Raw genomic sequence first — 21,937 nt, forward strand, 5'->3', positions numbered from 1 at the left:
GCCTTTTTCACACCTGCTGAGAGGGAGGCCAAAATAACGTACTATAAAAACCACCTATGTAGTCAGTTGGTCTCTGCCTTTGTGCGCCAACGTCCATCCTCAGACACTGTGGGCCCTGTGCGCTCGCGTTCCGCTGCCATGGCAGCAGGGGAGGGGTGGGGTGGTAGGAGCAGTGGCAGCTCCACCAGCAGCGGCTGCCTCAGTCTGCAGTCGATGATGAGTAGCTTTCTTCACCAGCGCAGTGAGGAAACTACTAACCAGCCGCAGCAGCAGCAGCATCAGGTGGACCTGGAGCAGGACCTCAAACAACAGGCTTGGGCCTACTTGGACAGCACCCTGCCAACCGAGGTAGACAATCCCCTTGACTACTGGGCAACGAAACTTGACCTTTGGCCCCAACTAGCTGAATTTGCCCTTGAAAGGCTGTCATGCCCGGCCAGTAGCGTGGCATCGGAGCGCGTGTTTAGTGCGGCAGGAGGTATTGTAACTCCGCGGAGGACACGACTGTCCACCCAAAGTGTGGAGAGACTCACGTTTGTGAAAATGAATCAGGCGTGGATTAGTCTGGATTTCAAACCACCAGTTCCTGACACAACTGACTAAATCCGCCATGAATCATGCCTCAAACATGTGCCACTTTCAGGTCTCCTCACACACTGCTGGTGTGTTCCATTTTTTGTCATAGGGTGCTGGCAGATTACGGGCCTCCCATAGCTGCTGCCAGGCCCCTAATCTGCCATGGGCCCCTATATACCGCCTCCTCATGCTGCTGCCAGGTCCAGAGTCTCTCATGGGTCCCTATACGGCCTCCCATTGCTGCTGTCTCCATCGCCACACTCTGCCATGTGCCACTTTCAGGTCTCCTCACACACTGCTGGTGTGTAGAATTTTTTGACATAGGGTGCTGGCAGATTACGGGCCTCCTATAGCTGCTGCCAGGCCCCTAATCTGCCATGGGCCCCTATATACCGCCTCCTCATGCTGCTGCCAGGCCCAGAGTCTCTCATGGGTCCCTGTACGGCCTCCCATTGCTGCTGTCTCCATCGCCACACTCTGCCATGTGCCACTTTCAGGTCTCCTCACACACTGCTGGTGTGTAGAATTTTTTGACATAGGGTGCTGGCAGATTACGGGCCTCCTATAGCTGCTGCCAGGCCCCTAATCTGCCATGGGCCCCTATATACCGCCTCCTCATGCTGCTGCCAGGTCCAGAGTCTCTCATGGGTCCCTGTACGGCCTCCCATTGCTGCTGTCTCCATCGCCACACTCTGCCATGTGCCACTTTCAGGTCTCCTCACACACTGCTGGTGTGTAGAATTTTTTGACATAGGGTGCTGGCAGATTACGGGCCTCCTATAGCTGCTGCCAGGCCCCTAATCTGCCATGGGCCCCTATATACCGCCTCCTCATGCTGCTGCCAGGTCCAGAGTCTCTCATGGGTCCCTGTACGGCCTCCCATTGCTGCTGTCTCCATCGCCACACTCTGCCATGTGCCACTTTCAGGTCTCCTCACACACTGCTGGTGTGTAGAATTTTTTGACATAGGGTGCTGGCAGATTACGGGCCTCCTATAGCTGCTGCCAGGCCCCTAATCTGCCATGGGCCCCTATATACCGCCTCCTCATGCTGCTGCCAGGTCCAGAGTCTCTCATGGGTCCCTGTACGGCCTCCCATTGCTGCTGTCTCCATCGCCACACTCTGCCATGTGCCACTTTCAGGTCTCCTCACACACTGCTGGTGTGTAGAATTTTTTGACATAGGGTGCTGGCAGATTACGGGCCTCCTATAGCTGCTGCCAGGCCCCTAATCTGCCATGGGCCCCTATATACCGCCTCCTCATGCTGCTGCCAGGTCCAGAGTCTCTCATGGGTCCCTGTACGGCCTCCCATTGCTGCTGTCTCCATCGCCACACTCTGCCATGTGCCACTTTCAGGTCTCCTCACACTGCTGGTGTGTAAAATTTTTTGACATAGGGTGCTGGCAGATTACGGGCCTCCTATAGCTGCTGCCAGGCCCCTAATCTGCCATGGGCCCCTATATACCGCCTCCTCATGCTGCTGCCAGGTCCAGAGTCTCTCATGGGTCCCTGTACGGCCTCCCATTGCTGCTGTCTCCATCGCCACACTCTGCCATGTGCCACTTTCAGGTCTCCTCACACACTGCTGGTGTGTAGAATTTTTTGACATAGGGTGCTGGCAGATTACGGGCCTCCTATAGCTGCTGCCAGGCCCCTAATCTGCCATGGGCCCCTATATACCGCCTCCTCATGCTGCTGCCAGGTCCAGAGTCTCTCATGGGTCCCTGTACGGCCTCCCATTGCTGCTGTCTCCATCGCCACACTCTGCCATGTGCCACTTTCAGGTCTCCTCACACTGCTGGTGTGTAAAATTTTTTGACATAGGGTGCTGGCAGATTACGGGCCTCCTATAGCTGCTGCCAGGCCCCTAATCTGCCATGGGCCCCTATATACCGCCTCCTCATGCTGCTGCCAGGTCCAGAGTCTCTCATGGGTCCCTGTACGGCCTCCCATTGCTGCTGTCTCCATCGCCACACTCTGCCATGTGCCACTTTCAGGTCTCCTCACACACTGCTGGTGTGTAGAATTTTTTGACATAGGGTGCTGGCAGATTACGGGCCTCCTATAGCTGCTGCCAGGCCCCTAATCTGCCATGGGCCCCTATATACCGCCTCCTCATGCTGCTGCCAGGTCCAGAGTCTCTCATGGGTCCCTGTACGGCCTCCCATTGCTGCTGTCTCCATCGCCACACTCTGCCATGTGCCACTTTCAGGTCTCCTCACACACTGCTCGGGTCTAGAATTTTTTGACATAGGGTGCTGGCAGATTACGGGCCTCCTATAGCTGCTGCCAGGCCCCTAATCTGCCATGGGCCCCTATATACCGCCTCCTCATGCTGCTGCCAGGTCCAGAGTCTCTCATGGGTCCCTGTACGGCCTCCCATTGCTGCTGTCTCCATCGCCACACTCTGCCATGTGCCACTTTCAGGTCTCCTCACACACTGCTGGTGTGTAGAATTTTTTGACATAGGGTGCTGGCAGATTACGGGCCTCCTATAGCTGCTGCCAGGCCCCTAATCTGCCATGGGCCCCTATATACCGCCTCCTCATGCTGCTGCCAGGTCCAGAGTCTCTCATGGGTCCCTGTACGGCCTCCCATTGCTGCTGTCTCCATCGCCACACTCTGCCATGTGCCACTTTCAGGTCTCCTCACACTGCTGGTGTGTAAAATTTTTTGACATAGGGTGCTGGCAGATTACGGGCCTCCTATAGCTGCTGCCAGGCCCCTAATCTGCCATGGGCCCCTATATACCGCCTCCTCATGCTGCTGCCAAGTCCAGAGTCTCTCATGGGTCCCTGTACGGCCTCCCATTGCTGCTGTCTCCATCGCCACACTCTGCCATGTGCCACTTTCAGGTCTCCTCACACTGCTGGTGTGTAAAATTTTTTGACATAGGGTGCTGGCAGATTACGGGCCTCCTATAGCTGCTGCCAGGCCCCTAATCTGCCATGGGCCCCTATATACCGCCTCCTCATGCTGCTGCCAGGTCCAGAGTCTCTCATGGGTCCCTGTACGGCCTCCCATTGCTGCTGTCTCCATCGCCACACTCTGCCATGTGCCACTTTCAGGTCTCCTCACACACTGCTGGTGTGTAGAATTTTTTGACATAGGGTGCTGGCAGATTACGGGCCTCCTATAGCTGCTGCCAGGCCCCTAATCTGCCATGGGCCCCTATATACCGCCTCCTCATGCTGCTGCCAGGTCCAGAGTCTCTCATGGGTCCCTGTACGGCCTCCCATTGCTGCTGTCTCCATCGCCACACTCTGCCATGTGCCACTTTCAGGTCTCCTCACACACTGCTGGTGTGTAGAATTTTTTGACATAGGGTGCTGGCAGATTACGGGCCTCCTATAGCTGCTGCCAGGCCCCTAATCTGCCATGGGCCCCTATATACCGCCTCCTCATGCTGCTGCCAGGTCCAGAGTCTCTCATGGGTCCCTGTACGGCCTCCCATTGCTGCTGTCTCCATCGCCACACTCTGCCATGTGCCACTTTCAGGTCTCCTCACACACTGCTGGTGTGTAGAATTTTTTGACATAGGGTGCTGGCAGATTACGGGCCTCCTATAGCTGCTGCCAGGCCCCTAATCTGCCATGGGCCCCTATATACCGCCTCCTCATGCTGCTGCCAGGTCCAGAGTCTCTCATGGGTCCCTGTACGGCCTCCCATTGCTGCTGTCTCCATCGCCACACTCTGCCATGTGCCACTTTCAGGTCTCCTCACACTGCTGGTGTGTAAAATTTTTTGACATAGGGTGCTGGCAGATTACGGGCCTCCTATAGCTGCTGCCAGGCCCCTAATCTGCCATGGGCCCCTATATACCGCCTCCTCATGCTGCTGCCAAGTCCAGAGTCTCTCATGGGTCCCTGTACGGCCTCCCATTGCTGCTGCCAGGAGGCAGCAGGGTCGCAGCAGTGTCAGTGGAGGCAAACGGCCACGGAGTAGAGCACCAGCTCCACTGCAGCCTACCACCACGGCCAGTAGTGGTGCCGGTGTGCACGGAGGAAGTAGCAGTCAGCCAGTGAGGAGTAGCGGAGGCAAAGTTTCCTATTCTGCGGTGTGGCAATTTTTCGTCAAGCCGCCCGAGGAAGTAAACGTAGCCGTATGTCGACTATGTGGCCAGAAAGTCAAGCGTGGCCAGGGGGCCCATGTTGGGACTACAGCGTTGCGTCAGCATATGCAGCGTCGCCATTTGTTGGCCTGGGAAAACCGTGATAAAGATACGGCGGTTCTGCCTGCCCCAGCCCAGGGTTCCATTTTGTCATAGGGTGCTGGCAGATTACAGGCCTCCCATAGGTGCCGCCAGGCCCCAAATCGGCCATGGGCCCCCGTACCGCCTGGTCACGCTGCTGCTGAGCCCACAGTGTGACCTGGGTCCCTGTACGGCCTCCCATTGCTTCCACTCTGCCATGTGCCACTTTGAAATCTCCTCACACTCCTGCGGTTGTCCATTTTGTCATAGGTTGCTGGCAGATTACAGGCCTTCCATATGTGCCACCAGGCCCCAAATCGGCCATGGGCCCCCGTACCGCCTGGTCACGCTGCTGCTGAGCCCACAGTGTGACCTGGGTCCCTGTACCGCCTCCCATTGCTCCCACTCTGCCATGTGCCACTTTGAGGTCTCCTCACACTGCTGGTGTGTTCAATTTTTTGACATAGGGTGCTGGCAGATTACGGGCCTCCCATTGCTGCTGCCAGGCACGTAATCTGCCATGGGCCCCCGTACCGACTCCTCATGCTGTGACGTTGCAACAAGGTGGAATTCAACACTACATATGTTAGACCGCCTTTACGAACAGCGAAAGGCCATCACAGATTTCCTGATGTTAAAAGCGGATAAAGGTACTCCCTGTGTAACTTAGATGTCAGCCATTGGCAGCTCATGCGTGACACCTGCGCTTGCTCAGGCCCTTTGAGGAGGCCACGCTATTCGTGAGTCGGCAGGACTATGGGATGAACGAGGTCAAATCGGCCATGGGCCCCCGTACCGCCTGTTCACGCTGATGCTGGTCCCACAGTGTGACCTGGGTCCCTGTACCGCCTCCCATTGCTCCCACTCTGCCATGTGCTACTTTGAGGTCTCCTCACACTCCTGCGGTTTTCCATTTTGTCATAGGTTGCTGGCAGGTTACAGGCCTCCCATAGGTGCTGCCAGGCCCCAAATCTGCCATGGGCCCCCGTACCGCCTGGTCACGCTGCTGCTGGGCCCACAGTGTGACCTGGGTCCCTGTACCGCCTCCCATTGCTCCCACTCTGCCATGTGCCACTTTCAGGTCTCCTCACACTCCTGCTGGTTTCCATTTTGTCATAGGTTGCTGTATGGCCTCCCATTGCTGCTGCCTCCACCGCCACACTGTGGCTCCAAACACTGGTTTTGGCCCCGTGACTGGCCAAATGAGTGAAGTGTGCGGTGATTCTAAGATCGACGGCACTCATCTGCATGTCATACTGAGTGACAGTATTATTTCTCTTCCCCAGCAGACTCCAAGGGCATTTAAATTAAAGGTACAGTGTTCTGCACTAATATTAAGTCTCTCTGAAGCCTAGAAACACCCTTTTTTAAGTTAAATTCACAGCGAATTTATTCGACTTGAATCGAATATTGTCCACGAATTCGCCGAATCAGTCGAATCTAATTTTTCATTTCTTCGCTCATCTCTAGTCATGACGTTTGCGGAAGGACGTTTGCACACACCCGGAAGTGGTAGTGGGGAGTGTTAGTGGATGGGAGTGTAGTTAGGAGAGTTTAGTGGTAATTTGCAAGTCCATTTTTTAGCTTTGTGAATTGTTCTTTTGTGGAATCCCAGACCACATCTGGACATGGCGAGATCGCTGTTCTCGACCGAGGAGCTGATCCTCATTTGCAGGGGAAACATTACTAATATTGTATTTTTGGCAGAAAACATGTCCGATTCCTAGATACATTGAGGTACATAGCAGAGGTTCAAGGTATTCCATAGAAGAAGTTATTGTTCTTCCTAACTATACAGATGGCACAGACACAAGCATACACCCAGGGCCACTGTTAGATATCACGGGGCCCCGTACAGCATACCTGACAGCCCCCCACCACTAAAAACATTAATTAATGGACATAATCCAAACCATATTCCTATGAAAAGTAAATGATAAAACTGTACTGAGTTCATAAATAAAGCTGTGTGTGTAATTAAGGTCTTGGGGCTCATTCACATGGGTGCTGTGGCCTGTAGAGTGTGAATCAGTGGTTTTTGTGTCTGTCGCCGTTTGCAGGCAACCAATGTTACACTATGGAAATGCTGCAGGTCCAAATTTGACAAGCATATGGGTGCAGGTGTACAGCCCTGAACACAGACAGTGAGCATTCAGGGCCACTTCCCCACGCCTTCACACCTGTCAGATTAAAACCTGTGTTCATACAGCTGCTGTGTCCCCATAGTGTAACAGGTGGCTCCAGCCACATGAACAACTCATTCATGCTGTACAGGCCAGAGGACCTGTGTGAATGCGGCATTTTTTACTTTTTTTCCTCAGCTCATTAATTTCAATGGGCTGCCTAACATGTGGGAACATGCAAAAATACTGCAAGCATATTATTTTAAAAGTGTGTTGCACCTAACCGCACACTAGTGTGGTGCCATGCATTTTGGTGGCTGTGAATGTGTCTGTGTTTACTAGACGTGTGGAGGTGCAATTAAGTTTTCATCATGGTACCTGCGCACATCTGCAAAGGGCATTGCATTTCTTTGCTGTGCAGGAAAATGCATGCTCTTGCATGCGTTTCTGCACCACAAATGGTGTGAACAAGTCCTAAGGGCCAGTTCACATTATAGAATGTTCCAGATGCGCTTTTGCATGCACCTTTTTGAGGCATGTTTAGCGTGTTCCAGAGCATTTTGGATGCGTATTTGCCATATTCCAGTGCATTTTGGATGCGTTTTTGACGTGTTCCAGTGATTTTTTTTATGCTTTCCAGTTCATTTTTTCCCCTCTCTTTTTCTTCAATTTAATTAGGGACATGTGCGTTTTAATGCATTCCAGGGCGTTTTACCACGTTCCAGTACAGTTGTATGCATAAACAATGCAGCCTGTTCAACTGTTTTGGCAGCACCTGCAATGCACTGGAACTGCAAGCGCTGATGTGAACTATGACATTGACAACCATATAACCTTCTTTCTGTGTGTTTTGGATGCAAAAAAAGCAACTGAAACACATGTAGTGTGAACTGGTCCTAAAGGTTATTACAGGTAAGGGAACGGGACTGACCAGGAATTGTGAATTCAATCAGACTAGTGCTGAGATACAATCAGGAATCATATAATAATGCTAGTTCTGAGCTGTAGGTGATAGGAAATGAGACATTAACTTGATCAGTAAATAAATAGTTAAATAAAAAGAGTGGGGCGGGGATACATAGATTTGCAGATGGAACAGGTGATGACGGGGGGGAGGGGGTCAAGTTGTATAAGGAGAGATGTTTAGGAGTTTTGTCAGGAATGGACTCAGCACTGGTGGTGGGACTCGCCTGCCGTGTGGGCTGCAGTACCAGAGCTGACCAGCGGGTGCTCTCAGCAATGGACTCAGCACTGGTGGTGGGACTCACCAGCCGTGTGGGCTGCAGTACCAGAGCTGACCAGCGGGTGCTCTTAGCAGCCAGAAGCTCACAATCAGCCAAACCTGGGGCTGATTACAGAAAGGTGTATATAAGGCATGACCAGGCCTGTGCTCTGGGCCTTGGTGTATGGTTTCCCATGAGCCTCTGTACCTGTATCCTGTGTTCCTGCTTCGTTGCTGACCCGGCTTGATCCTGATCTCTGTTGACCGTCTCCTGTTCTGACTACTGGCTCATCCCTGACTATTCTTCTGCCTACTCCTATGCTGTTTGACCTCCTGTTGCTGTACCTTGGCTTGTGACCCGTTTACTCTTTGCCTGCTGCTCTGTACTGATCTGCCTCCACCGTTACCGACCCGGCTTGTCTGACCACGCTAACTACTCTACCATCCATCCATCCTGCACGGATCCAGCCGTACCTGCACATACCTCTGGTGGATCCCCCTACCACTAGCAGGTGTACTCAGGGGCCGCGACCTGGTCTCAGTCCTGCGCCAAGTCCATCCCCACCATCAGGGGCTGTGGTGAAAAGGCAGACTGGGGCTTAGACTCCGCGCCCTGGGGAATCCTGCCCTGAGGACCGCTAGAGGTACCACCAGGCAGTCGTTACAGAACCCTACGGCCGGCCTGACCATTCCACCTCTCCAGCCCTGACTACGCCTGTGTTCCTGCACCTCCTAAGATTAGTGGAAGGTTAGTTTGTTTACTGTGCGTTTATATAGATATATATCTGGGTGGCTAATAATTAACTGTATTATATTACCTGCGTTTCCCTGTGTCAGTCCACACCTTTCTGGTCACTCCTTGATTCCTGACAAGTTTGTTCACACTTGACTTTATTTCTAAGTCTTGCCAAATGCCCTATAGCATTTGACAGGTGTTTGGGAAGCGTTTTTAACACTCCTCAAATGCTCCCCAGACGCCCTATGCACGGTTTTGAGGCATTTGATAGGTGTTTGCCAAGCATTAAAACTGCACCACAAATGCCTGTAATGAAGTTAAATGGTATTAACGCTCCGAAAACACCTCGCAACCACATCGCAACAGCAGCGCAAATGCCTGCCAGGCGTTTGAGGAGCGGCACCATAGACTTGAATGGGAGGCCTTAACTCCTCCTCACACGACATGAGGCACCAGTTTTGCTGCGACGCAATGCTAACGCTTCAGTGTGAACAGCAATGTGTGCTGCCATGTGCAGGATTTTCATAGGCGTTTCAAAGTTTCAAGTTTTAAACTTGTCAGAAGAACAGGACACAGGTAAGATTCACTCCCTTTCCACTTTCTAGTTAGCAGCCAAAATTTTGATTGATCAAAATTCCTGGCACTGACACAACCCTGGAATTTGATCTCCATATTTTGGGCATTCACAAATGTCAAGGAGCTTACAATATAAGTCCAGAAACTCAGACATATACTAGGCCCAATTAACCTAACAGCATGTCTTTGGAGTGTTGGCAGAAACACACCCGCACAGAGAAAGCATGCAAATTCCAGACAGGTGCAGCCATGACTGGGATTAGAACCCATGAACCAAGTGCTGAAAGTTCTGAGTACTAACCACTAAGCCACTGTAGGAAAGAACAAAAAGGTATACTGCTCAGGCAAACAATCCAGATCAATCCACAACAGGTGCAGGCTCTGGCTCGCCACCACACAAGATGCAATAGGAAGAAGGGTCAGCCGCACACCGGAGGATAGGATAGGATAATGCGTTTCACACGATCTCGTGCTTAATCATAAAGATTGAGATATGATTAAGCACGAGATTGTGTGAAACGCATTAACAAGTCCTGTATTCATATCCTGGTGTTTTATGTCTCCTATGGATTAATAAATACACACTATATTCATCTATCCTCCGGTGTGCGGCTGACCCTTCTTCCTAAGCCACTGTAGGAGACAGAGTTTGAGCTGGAATGTAGAATAGTTACATGATTAAAGAGAATGAAGATATATCATTATATTGGGAAATTAGAACTAGACATTCAAATTATTTGAGATAAAAGTGTGAAAATGTTTGACATTTGAAAATAGAATGTATGACATTCATTAGGAAATGCATTAGTTGGCCGATCATTTTTGGAGAAACAGCAAAAAAAAAAAAAAAATTATAATATAGGTGTGATTTTTATTTTAAATTATAAGTATTCTCATATGCAAACAGAAAAACGCCAACGGGACAAAGCACTCAGTTGTGCGCCACCTAGCGAACATATCCAGCATTGCATCTAGAACTGTGCCTGACGCGATTCCATATTTACTAACAGGAAAGAGTCTACAATGAGCTTGCTAGACGCCTTTCTGAAGACTGACAGGTCTTGATTGATTGAATTGAGTCTGCCTGAATGTTCAGCGTCTGCTGGTAGACTTAATTCTTAGTAAATCAGGGCCGATATGTCCATTGACAAAAAAAAACCAAAAAAATCAGCGCAAAATAATTCCCCAAATCAGGTGCCAGAGAACGAGTAAATGCACATATTAAAGTTCAATGTATGCAAATCCACATAGCACTAAGGCATGCTCTTGAAGCTGTAGCAGGCTCTGGATGAAACGCAGTAAGAAAGAAAAAAGCGCCTCTAAGTGCAGTATAAGGACATTTAATGCGGAACAATAATAAATCACTCACATGGTGAAAGAATTAAAAAGGCTCATCAATATTGAAGTGTCAAGAGAAGTCCTCGCTGGGTAAGGCACGATCCGCACCTGGGGAGACTCTGGATGGAGAGAGCCGGTCGGCTTGTGTGTGTGTGTCTCTCAGCAGATGGCTGATGAAACGCACCTTGGAGCGCAATTTTGGCGTCAGCGTGATGATGTGAAGAGGACCAACATGCAATGCAACGCGTTTCAGAGCATGCACGAAGCCAAGGCAAGTGATGCTCCCTTCTCAAGCATAGGCTGATGTCCATATTTTAATTTTTTAATATACATTTTTCTTTCTTGGACTTTAATTTTTATTTTTGCTTATATATGTCTTAGCTGTTACTTTTATTCATCATTTTGTATCATATATTTTTTATCATGTATGCATATTGTTTTCTGACCACAAGATGTCGTTGCATTGATGTGGTTTCCAACTGTTATTAGTTATATGATCCGTGGTTATCTCTATATATATATGTCTAATAATTACAGCCATTTAACATTTTTATTCATATATTTTTATATTATCAAATTATTATATACTAATTAGTTATTTGTCCATTGATGTCATCCTTGACCTTGTTTTTGATTTTTTCCTTTTTGGCTTATGCAGGGCAAGCTGTCATTTAAGATATTCTGTGTCATCGTTATGATTTGAGTCATGATGATGTTAATTATTTGCTTTTTACAGTTTTTGCTTTTGTTGTACTTTTGGTTCTGTAATTGGAGCACAAGCTGTATTATCTCTCTGGGTGGCTTTGGTTGCTTCCTGGTTTGGCAATTTCAGCTTGCAGTTCCAGTCTGTGGAAAGCAGCTGAGAGTGGATCATTTCCGCTCTGGCACTATTTAAGGCATAATGGATGTCAGAGGCCACACCCCTGATGATGCCATTTGTGATGAAACACGTAGGATGGAGCTATGTCCCTTGATATCGTGCCACGTACTGTGGTCATTTTGTCGGTTGGAAACAATAAGCAAACCCATAAGCTTTTACTACTGTTGGTTTGTAAGTGTATTTGTTCTATTAAACACTGCTTTTTTGTAATACTATGCCATGAGGAGCCTCTGTTTCTTTTACATGCACCTTAACATCCTGAGTTGGTCTAATGAAGTATAATCTTACGTTATTGCCTGAGGAGTTATCTTCTGGTGGAGAAGCTCTATGGTTCCATGTTTTCTCTCTCATGCTTAAAACACCACAATTTTGAAATTCAACCTTTGTGGTGTGAGCTGTGGAGGTGCCTTCAGATGGAGAAGTTTTCTGGTCCTACTCTTCCATGTGATTGACCATAAACACTGTGTAAGACCACATGCCCTGTTGTCTTGCCCTCTGGTAAGAGGCTGTGTATGGTGTTGGTGGAGGATCCTTTCTCTTTGTGGCAACTTATCACCTTTTTCCCAAAATGTGATATATGAAGGACTTTACCATCACTTTAAGAACTTTTTTCCTTAAGGATACCCCATCATTGGAAATTAAAATTATCAATCTACAAAGGATTGAATTCAAAGACACCCCAAAAATTGAAAAAATGATGCAGCAGGCTAGTCCATTTTGAAGAAATTTCATTGCAGCAAATCAAAATGGTACTCAATAGTTTGTATGGCTCCCACTTACTTGTATGCATGCCTGACAACGTCGGGGTATGATCCTAATGAGACGATGGATGGTGTCCTGGGGTATTTCCTCCCAATTCTGGACCAAGGCATCACTGAGCTCCTGGACAGTCTGAAGTGCAACCTGGCGTCATTGGATAGACCAAAACATGATATCCCAGAGGTGTTCTATTGGATTTAGGTTAGGCGAGCATGGGGGCCATTCATTGGTATCAATTCCTTCATCCTCCAGGAACTGCCTGCATACTCTCGTCACATGAGGCATTGTTGTGCACCCAGGACTCACTGTACCAGTGTAGGGTCTGACAATGGGTCCAAGAATTTCATCCCAATATCTAATGGTAGTCAGGGTGCCATTTTCTAGCCTGTGGAGGTCTGTGCAACCCCCCATGGATATGCCTCTCCAGACCATCACTGACCCATCATCAAAATGGTCATACTGAATGATGCTACAGGCAGCATAACATTCTCCACGGCTTCTCCAGACCCTTTCATGTCTGTCATATGTGCTCAGGATGAACCTGCTCTCATCTGTGAAAAGTACAGGACACCAGTGGTGGACCTACCAACTCTGGTGTTCAATGACAAATACCAATCGAGCTCTATGGTGCCAGGCAGTGAGCACAGGGCACACAAAAGAGGACGTCGGGACCTAAGGGCACCTTCATGAAGTCCATTTCTGATTGTTTGGTCAGAGACATTCACACCAGTGGCCTGATGGAGGTAATTTTGTAGGGCTCTGGCAGTGCTCATCCTGTTCCTCCTTGCACAAAGCAGCAGATACCGGTCCTACTGATGGGTTAAGGACCTTCTATGGCCCTTTCCAGCTCTCCTAGAGTAACTGCCTGTCTCCTTGAATCTCCTCCATGCTCTTGAGGCTGTGCTGGGAGACATAGCAAATCTTCTGGCAATGGCACATATTGTTGTGCCATCCTGGAGGAGTTGGACTCCCTGTGCAACCTCTGTAGGGTCCAGGTATCGCATCATGCTACCAGTAGTGACACTGACCGTAGCTAAATGCAAAACTAGTGAAAAACAGTCTGAAAAGATGAGTAGGGAAAAAATGTCAGTGGCCTCTCCACCTGTAAAACCATTCCTGTTTTGGGGGTCATCTCATTGTTGCCCATCTAGTGCACCTGTTGTTAATTTCATTAACACCAAAGCAGCTGAAACTGATTAACAACCCCCTCTGCTACTTAACTTACCAGATCAATATTCCAAGAGATTAATTGACTTGATGCTATACTCTGATTAAAAAGTGTTCCTTTAATTTTTTTGAGCTGTGTATATTTGTCCCAAGCATGTTTGAAGCACCTTACTGTTGACTGACTCACTACCTCTATTAGAAATCAGTTTGAAGCATCAACTCCTCTTTTGGTAAAATAATACTTTCTAAGATTAATTTTTAACTTTCCTCCTCCTAGTTTGAGGCAGGGACCGACAATTTGGAAACTCGTGCACTGCCCGAGGGCCCGGGTCAGTAGGGGGCCCCATGAGATGCCCCTGGTACCTTTTTCATAGGCTTTTTTGAGTTTGGGCAAGGACACAGGGGTTCCCATTTATCCCCTATTGCCCGGGGGCCCCATGAGTTGTCAGTCCGCCCCTGGTTTGAGGCCATGTCCCCGTGCTCTTGATCTTAGCTTCATATTGAATATACTGTCCACCTAAACCTTAGTCAGGCCCTTAATGTAATTCAAAGGCTCAATCATGTCAATCATTACAGGAATTAACCCATACAGTTACTGGAATACGGTATTCTTCACCATAGTGGGCCTTGACAACATTTCCAATGTATTAGAATTCATGCACCTCAAAATACACAAGAAACAGCTTTAAAATTAAAGTCAATTTTTATTACAGTCTTGGCATTTCAGATGCAAACTTGTTTATGGTACAACGAGACTGGCAGTCTGTCTAAAAGTATCATACAGAGTTATAATTTTAAGCCGTAAGCAAAAAAAAAAAAAAAAAGTGTGTTTTACATATATATTTGACCTTTTTATTTTTTAAAAGTATAACAAAAGGTTTAAATATTACAACTAAGACAACATATGTACATTTATGGATGTATATTACAAGACATAATTTGAGAGATGGATTCACTTTTACAATATGGAAGACTTAAGTCATGCTTTGCCAAGAGTGCATTTCTAAATAAAAATTACATTTGACATTAGAAAACCATTTAAAATTAAAAAAAAGAATATTTATCTTATCAAAAGACAATTAAAATATGGCCTAAAAACATCTTTTGATACAGGTACCTTAGAAGTGATGGCCATTTTGCATGGTAAAGCAATAGCCTGGATATTGCAGCCTATTTATTCACCCAAGGGGGTATATGACTTAATACCTCAATAATATTAGAGTTAGCAAAAATGGGCCACCCCAGATAACTGACACCATGTATATGTAGATTGAGGTAACAGTTTTCTGCACCTTAGGTAGCCATCTTGAGTCTCATGTAAGAATGTTGTTTCTGTGTAGAACTTTGAGGGAACTGTTTTTGCTGCTCAGAACAATTGGAATGCCACTTTCATATCTGCAGGACAGAATGGAAGGATATAAAGAGGGATAATGTGTTTCTGAGGGAAACAATAACTTCCTTCGGACATTTCTTTACATGAGCAAAGGACTAAATCTGTCAGCAATGCAGAACAGTACACTTCGGCCTCTTTTATACCCAATTTTGCATTTGTATCTAAAAAGGTAAATGTTTTTTGCTGCCCATAGCAACCACCAATCAGGATCTCCCACTCTGCACTAGAAGTACGTCAGGGAGAAGCTAGTTGCTATGGGAAACTGGTAATTTATAACCGTTTTAAGCACAAACTCCTTAGTGGGCTGAGGTAGTACAGATAAACCACTGGCTGAGCAAGACTTCAGTCCTCAAAATGGCTGCCCAAGCTTTAGGTGTGTGATCACTTTTTCTTTAAATATGGATAAAAAAAAAGCACTTTCTGTCCTTGTAAAAGTGAATCCACCGGTAACACTACACTAAGGGCAGAATAAATAAAAAATACACACTACATTGTAACTGTATATAATCAGGTACCAAAAAAAAAAAGTGTTTCTCAAATAGTTTTCTGTACATTACTGGGGAGGGGAATGTTTGCCATGTTTTTGGAAAATACAAAAAAACTGAGATGACCTTAAAAAAAATTAAGGTAACAAAAAGGGAAGAACATGCACAAAAACATTTACCACATGGATGAAAACACTGACCCTCACTATGTATGAAAATGGTGGGAAATATAGGTGTTGCTCCTAGCGATCACCCAGCTTCCTCCTTTAATTTCCCAACCTGCCCCCAGTGATATAAAAAGAACAAAGTTGTATTGAAGGATGCCATTCCTTCAGACATTTAATAGCCTAGACCCATTCTGGTCAGATGGTATTAGTACTTTTTTTTTTCTTTTTTGTTACATTTTACACTTTGTATTTAGCAACTGCAGAAAATTCAGTCACATGTGCATATTTTCAATTGCATAAAAATCAACATTGCAACTGCGCAGTTCATGTAAAGTTTGCACCCCACAAATGCAAATTGTGCATACACTATATTGCCAAAAGTATTGGGACTCACCTCTAAATAATTGGATTCAGCTGTTCCAATCACCTCTATGACCACAGGTGTATAAAATCAAGCACCTAGGCATGCAGACTGCTTCTACAAACATTTGTGAAAGAATGGGTCACTCTCAGGAGCTCAGTGAATTCAAAAACTAAACATTCCACAGTCAACTGTTCGTGGTATTATAACAAACTGGAAGCAACTGGGAACAACAGCAACTCAGCCACGAAGTGGTAGGTCATGCAAAATGACAGAGCACAGTCAGTGCATGCTGAAGTACACAGTGCGCAGAAGTCAACAACTGCCTGCAGAGTCAATAGCCAAAGACCTTCAAACTTTGTGTGGCCTTCAGATTAGCACAACAGTGCATAGAGAGCTTCATGGAATGGATTTCCATTCCAGCTGCATCTTAGCCTTACATTACCAAGTGCAATACAAAGCACGCCGCCACTGGACTCTAGAGCAGTAGAGACGTGTTCTCTGGAGTGAAAAATCACGCTTTTCTGTATGGCAATCCGTTTATTGTGTCTGAGTTTGGCGGTTGTCAGGAGAACAGTACTTGCCTGCCTGCATTGTGCCAACTGTAAAGTTTGGTGGAGGAGAGATTATGGTGTCTGATTGTTTTTCAGGGGTTGGGCTTGGCCCCTTAGGTCTAGTGAAGGGAACTCTTAAGGCATCAGCATACCAAGACATTTTGGACAATTTCATGCTCCCAACTTATGTTCTTACATGACTGCGCACCAGTGCACAAAATAAGGTTCATAAAGACATGGATGAGTAACTTTGGGGTGGAGGAACTTGACTGGCCTGCACAGAGTCCTGACCTCCACCCGACAGAACACCTTTGGGATGAATTAGAGCAGATATTACGAGCCCGGCCTTCTCATCTGACATTAGTGCCTGACCTCACAAATGTGCTGCTGGAAGAATGGTCAAACATTCCCATAGACACACTCCTAAACCTTGTGGACAGCCTTCCCAGAAGAGTTGAAGCCGGTATAGTTGCAAAGGGTGGGCCAACTCAATATTGAACCCTACGGACTAAGACTGGGATGACATTAAAGTTCCTGTGCGCTAAAAGGCAGGCATCCAAATACTTTTGGCAATATAGTGTATTTTGAACTGGCAGCACCTTGTGACACTCTATAAATATCCTCTGGTGAATGCATACATATCAGGCTCTATAAGTACCATTTGGGCATCAGCCTTCCAGGATCTACATATGCTGTTACAAGTGCTTAAAGCTGAAGTTTAATCTGCTTATATTTTATTTGCCCTGGTAGGCAATGCAGGCAAATCATGGCTAGTGGGAGGGGTCAGCAGGATGCTGCACATACAGTAGTTTCCTGCCTCTGTACTCTTTTTTTTTTTTTTTTTTAGCATAGTGAGTCAGTCAGTACTCTTCTTAAGAACCTTAAGTGGTGGGTTGGCTCTTGGGAGGAGTTAAATAAATATCAAAATGCCTTTATGAGTGGATGTCAGACTAAAAGGAGTGTATGCTGAGCCTCCATGTTTTAAAGGACTGAAATCCAATGAATGAAAGCGGCAGGTCAGAAACAGAGAGGCTGGGAAGGAAAAAGCTAGATGATGCTGGACATCTTTCAGCTAGGAAATGAGGCAGACTCTACCTGGCTTGCTGAAGCTTCTAATGCACATTGCAAAGAGGACACAGTGTACAATGAAATCAGAGTAAGCAATTTCCATATAACTGTGCAAGACTAAAGGAAGGGCTGGAGTTCAGCTTAGCTCAGTTTCTTGTTGTTTTGGATAGTGTCAAAATTGATGAAAAATGTTGGTCAGTCTGTGACTCTATTGTGGGGATTTGCTTCACTTTCTGGCCCTTCACCAGAACAGAAAGATATAGATGGCAATAAAAACATTGTCAGAAATTCTAACCCCTCTACACTCTGTTAAAAATCTGTTTGTGTCTCCATTGCAGAGATTTCCTACTACTTCCTGTCCTGACAGGAGATAAGAGCAAATCACCCCAACAGAAACAAAGATGGCAATAAAACCTGACAGATAGATCTATATCTAAAACTAAATTAAAAAGTTTTTGGTTGAATTGTATGCATTAATACCAAACTTAGCTACACCAGCTCAGTTGCAAAAAGTGTTCTTTCCCATTCTTTTTAAATCTTAGCAGTAGTATATAAGTGGTCTCTGGGAGTTGGGTGTGTCTACCGTTATCACTGACTTTTTTTGCCTTCTAATATCAGCAGGCAACAGATATGGGGATGTGGCAGGAAAACTGAAACAGCAGATTGAACCGGATCTTCCATGTGTATATGATAGTGCTGGACACATAGAAATGAAATTTGGTTCTAATGGATCTACCATTAAGTGACTTTTCCTTCAAAGAACAGATCCGTGTTTGAAATAGAGTATAGGTGGACTTGTTCTGGTCCTAGGCTGCTACCTCTCTGACAGTGACAAAGGCAGTGTTGGCAGATGGTAAATTCACCTCACTTGAAACACTTTTTGAAACATTTAATGGTTAAGACCATTTTAATATGTCCAACTCATTTCAAGGGGAAACAGCCCCCTTCAAAAAAAGCCTGCTTTAGTGCCATCAGATGTTAGTGTTCATCAAGCCTTAAAGTGGAACTTTAGTCGGAAAATTAAGTCTTGCTAGAGCACGTCAGGCTGGGCCCTTTTGCAGGTATAGCTATGTAAAACGTTAAAAATAAATGTCTATACTGTGTAAAATCCAGTAATACACTGGCTCCCTCTGCTCTGCACATGCTCAGTTGCTCTCCATTTCTAGGCACTGCTAGATCTGTAGAGGCCTATCTGCTCACAGCCTTAAAGCGGAATTAAACTCTCCTCGCCTTTACAGCCAGGGAAGCTGATTCTGCTTGATCTGCAACTGCCAAACCAGCCATTTGATGGTTTGACAGTTTGAGGACGCAAGCAAATGTGACAGTAATCCTGGCATTCCAGGAATGTAACTATTTGTTTTTTAAACAGTTACATTGATTTAGTTTTACTTTAGAATTTACTGCTGTTTTGGGGCTTCAGCAAAATGGCAGCCTCCAGCAAGAATAAACAGGAACAATTCTGTAGGCAACTTACAGCGCACACTAATTTTGGTAGCATAATTAATGTGGAATGTATGCTCCTTGCTAAAGAACATTATTTTTTATCAAGTTGTTATGGGTAAAGTTCCTCCTTAACACAGGTCCCCTAGTACATTCTGTCATGATTCTATTAACATCGACTGCTCGAATCCTGAAGAAGGGAGAGTCGTTTTTGTAACCCTGATACATTTTGACTATATTTGATGCTGTTAATTACTAAATGTTTCAAAATGCTCTTCAACTGAGATGAACTTTTGTACCAGGCATTCATGAATTTCCTATATGGCAAACAAAAGATCCCTTTTTTGCCAGCTCCCTGCACCCACAAACAAATAGCTTTAGAAGGCAACTTGTAAACAAATCATTCACCTCTCCTGCAATGGACTGGACTCCATTCTCTTGGGATTTCATGTTCCCAGCTTCGCTGAGTTGTACAAAAGGGTCACCTGTGCTAATTGATCATGTTGGAAGTCAGGGCCAAGGAATCCAGGTCTGATTTAAAAGACAAGTTTACACAATACTAGCATAAAACCAGTCAAACATATTCAAGCTTTTTGTCATACTCAAATCAATCGAAATTATTAACTTAAAAGTAACCAATCAAAAATTACTTCTGAACTGACTACAGTAAAGGAAAATCTAGTTGCTATTGGATACATTTTGCTCTGCTACATGACTTTTGTGAATGCACAGGACAGCTAAACCAACACTGAACAGCAAACATTTATGAAAAAAGTGACCGTTTTCAATTCACTGAAATTTTAACAAAATTTCTGATATTTGGGTCATTTCAGCAAAATACAATGGAGTGAAGGGCAAACAAATTAGGCTGGTTTTAGGGTGCAAAAACCCAAATGACCAGAGAGTTTTTTTTCTGTTTACTTATTATCTTGGTGTATTTTTTTTTAGAGCAAGAAAATAAGGCCCAAAAAAGGAACTTATAAAATTTAGAAATAATACCAAGAATTTTTTTCACAAAATGGCTAAATGAATGACCATCTGTGACAAACATGACATAACAAACTGTGGAATTCATAGTGATGCCGTGTCACAGGAAGGAACTATAGTTAGCAGAGTGGAATGCAAGCAATTGACACTCCTGGAAGTGTCAGATGCTGAAGGCTTCTCAGGAGGCTTCAGTGGTGAAAGATGGTTCAGTCCCATCGCCCTCCAGAGAGGTTTGTACAAATCTTTAGCGGTTTCATGGGAAATGACATTAAAGCCTTGTCTGCCCATATATGAAGTCGAAGACTGCTCCTGGAAAGGAAAATTGGGATTTTTGAAGTTCATGTTTAGTCCAAACTTTCAATCTAGTTTTAGACAAAGAACAGAAAGGAATGGGTCACGAGCTAAATATTTAATGATGTCTGTGTTCCTATGTGGGAGATTGAAGAGATATTAAATGTCATTAGCACACCCAAAAAGTTCCAAGCAAATGGATTTATCCTTGCTAAATAGCAAAAAAAGCAGGTTGTTTTGAGAACCTCGGAGGACCCTTTCTTTGTCTTGATGAAGAAATTTTTGGGGCCCCAAAAAGTTGCAACTTTTTTTGATATGTGGCAGCAAATAAAACCATTTGCTTTGAAATGTTTGGGTGTGCTGGTAACATACCAAGATTTCTGCATTTTCTTCATGACCGTGCTATCTGTTACGTCAGCAATTACACTGATTGGTAGCTTTACTGTATGGCACTCAGTATTGCCCATTGGGGATATTTCCCCTCGCTTTTCCTACATAAAGCGATTGGAAATCTCCCCAGTGGGACATGGACTTCTACAAAGACAACTTTAGTAAGAAAAAAGTTAGCGTTAGAACAGGTTATTATTATCTGTGTATTTCCAAGCCCGGAGACAACCACTTATTTCCCATCCTTCTGTCATAGGCTGTCAAAGGACAGGAATTGAGTTTAAATCTTCAATTTGAGGTCAACATCAACATTACTTAAAACCCAACAGAAGTATCAACATTTTCAAAGTCTATCCAAAACTAACAAAACAAGCTGAACTAGGGCTTTAACAACATCCTGTTGTTAAAGCTAACAAACACCACAAGAAAAATGATCTATTCTTTCTTTTGATGAAGTCAAACAGGATTCGATCTACTGCCATACCTTTATAGCTGGGCCCTGGCAAAGATATTTCCAAGAACTAAACAGGCCTAGCCCTACTTCTCATCCAAATGTGTGGTGGCACATGCTGAAGAGCCCACTTCATATATTGCTATAGATAGTTCACTAGGAGTTGGGTTACACAACATTTGTTTCCTGCAACAACTAGTGGATCCTTACAGTGACATCAGTAGCTCAGGTGAAAATGCAGGCTTTGTTATCCCTGCCCATGTCTCTGAGAACTGTTAAAATATGGTGGGAGATGAAAGCCCACTCTGCTCCACCCAAAAAAAAACTAAGCAGTATTTGCATTTAGCTGGTCATAGGAAAGTGTTTGCTTTAAACATTTGGATACCTTTAACCACTTGACCTCTGGAAGATTTTACCCCCTTCCTGGCCAGGCAATTCTTTGCTATTCTGCAGTGTGCTACTTTAATTCACAGTTGTGCGCTCATGGAACACTGCACTGTGCCCAAATGAAATGTATATCATATATATATTTTTTTTTTACACACACAAAAAAAAGCTTTCTTTTGGTGGTATTTGATCTCTGGGTTTTATTTTTTTGCGATATGAATGAAAAAATAAACCAAAACTTTGGGGGAAAAAAAAACAATACTTTTTACTTTCTGCTATAAAACCTATAAAACAAAATCCAATTTCTTCATAAATTTTGGTCAAAGTGTGTTCTGCTACATATTTTTGGTAAAAAAAAACCCAATTAGCATATATTAACCACTTGCCCTCCAGAGG

The sequence above is a fragment of the Staurois parvus genome, unplaced genomic scaffold, assembly GCF_062004578.1.
Source record: "Staurois parvus isolate SC_StPar_1 unplaced genomic scaffold, SC_StPar_1.0 ptg001539l, whole genome shotgun sequence".
NCBI lineage: Eukaryota > Metazoa > Chordata > Amphibia > Anura > Ranidae > Staurois > Staurois parvus.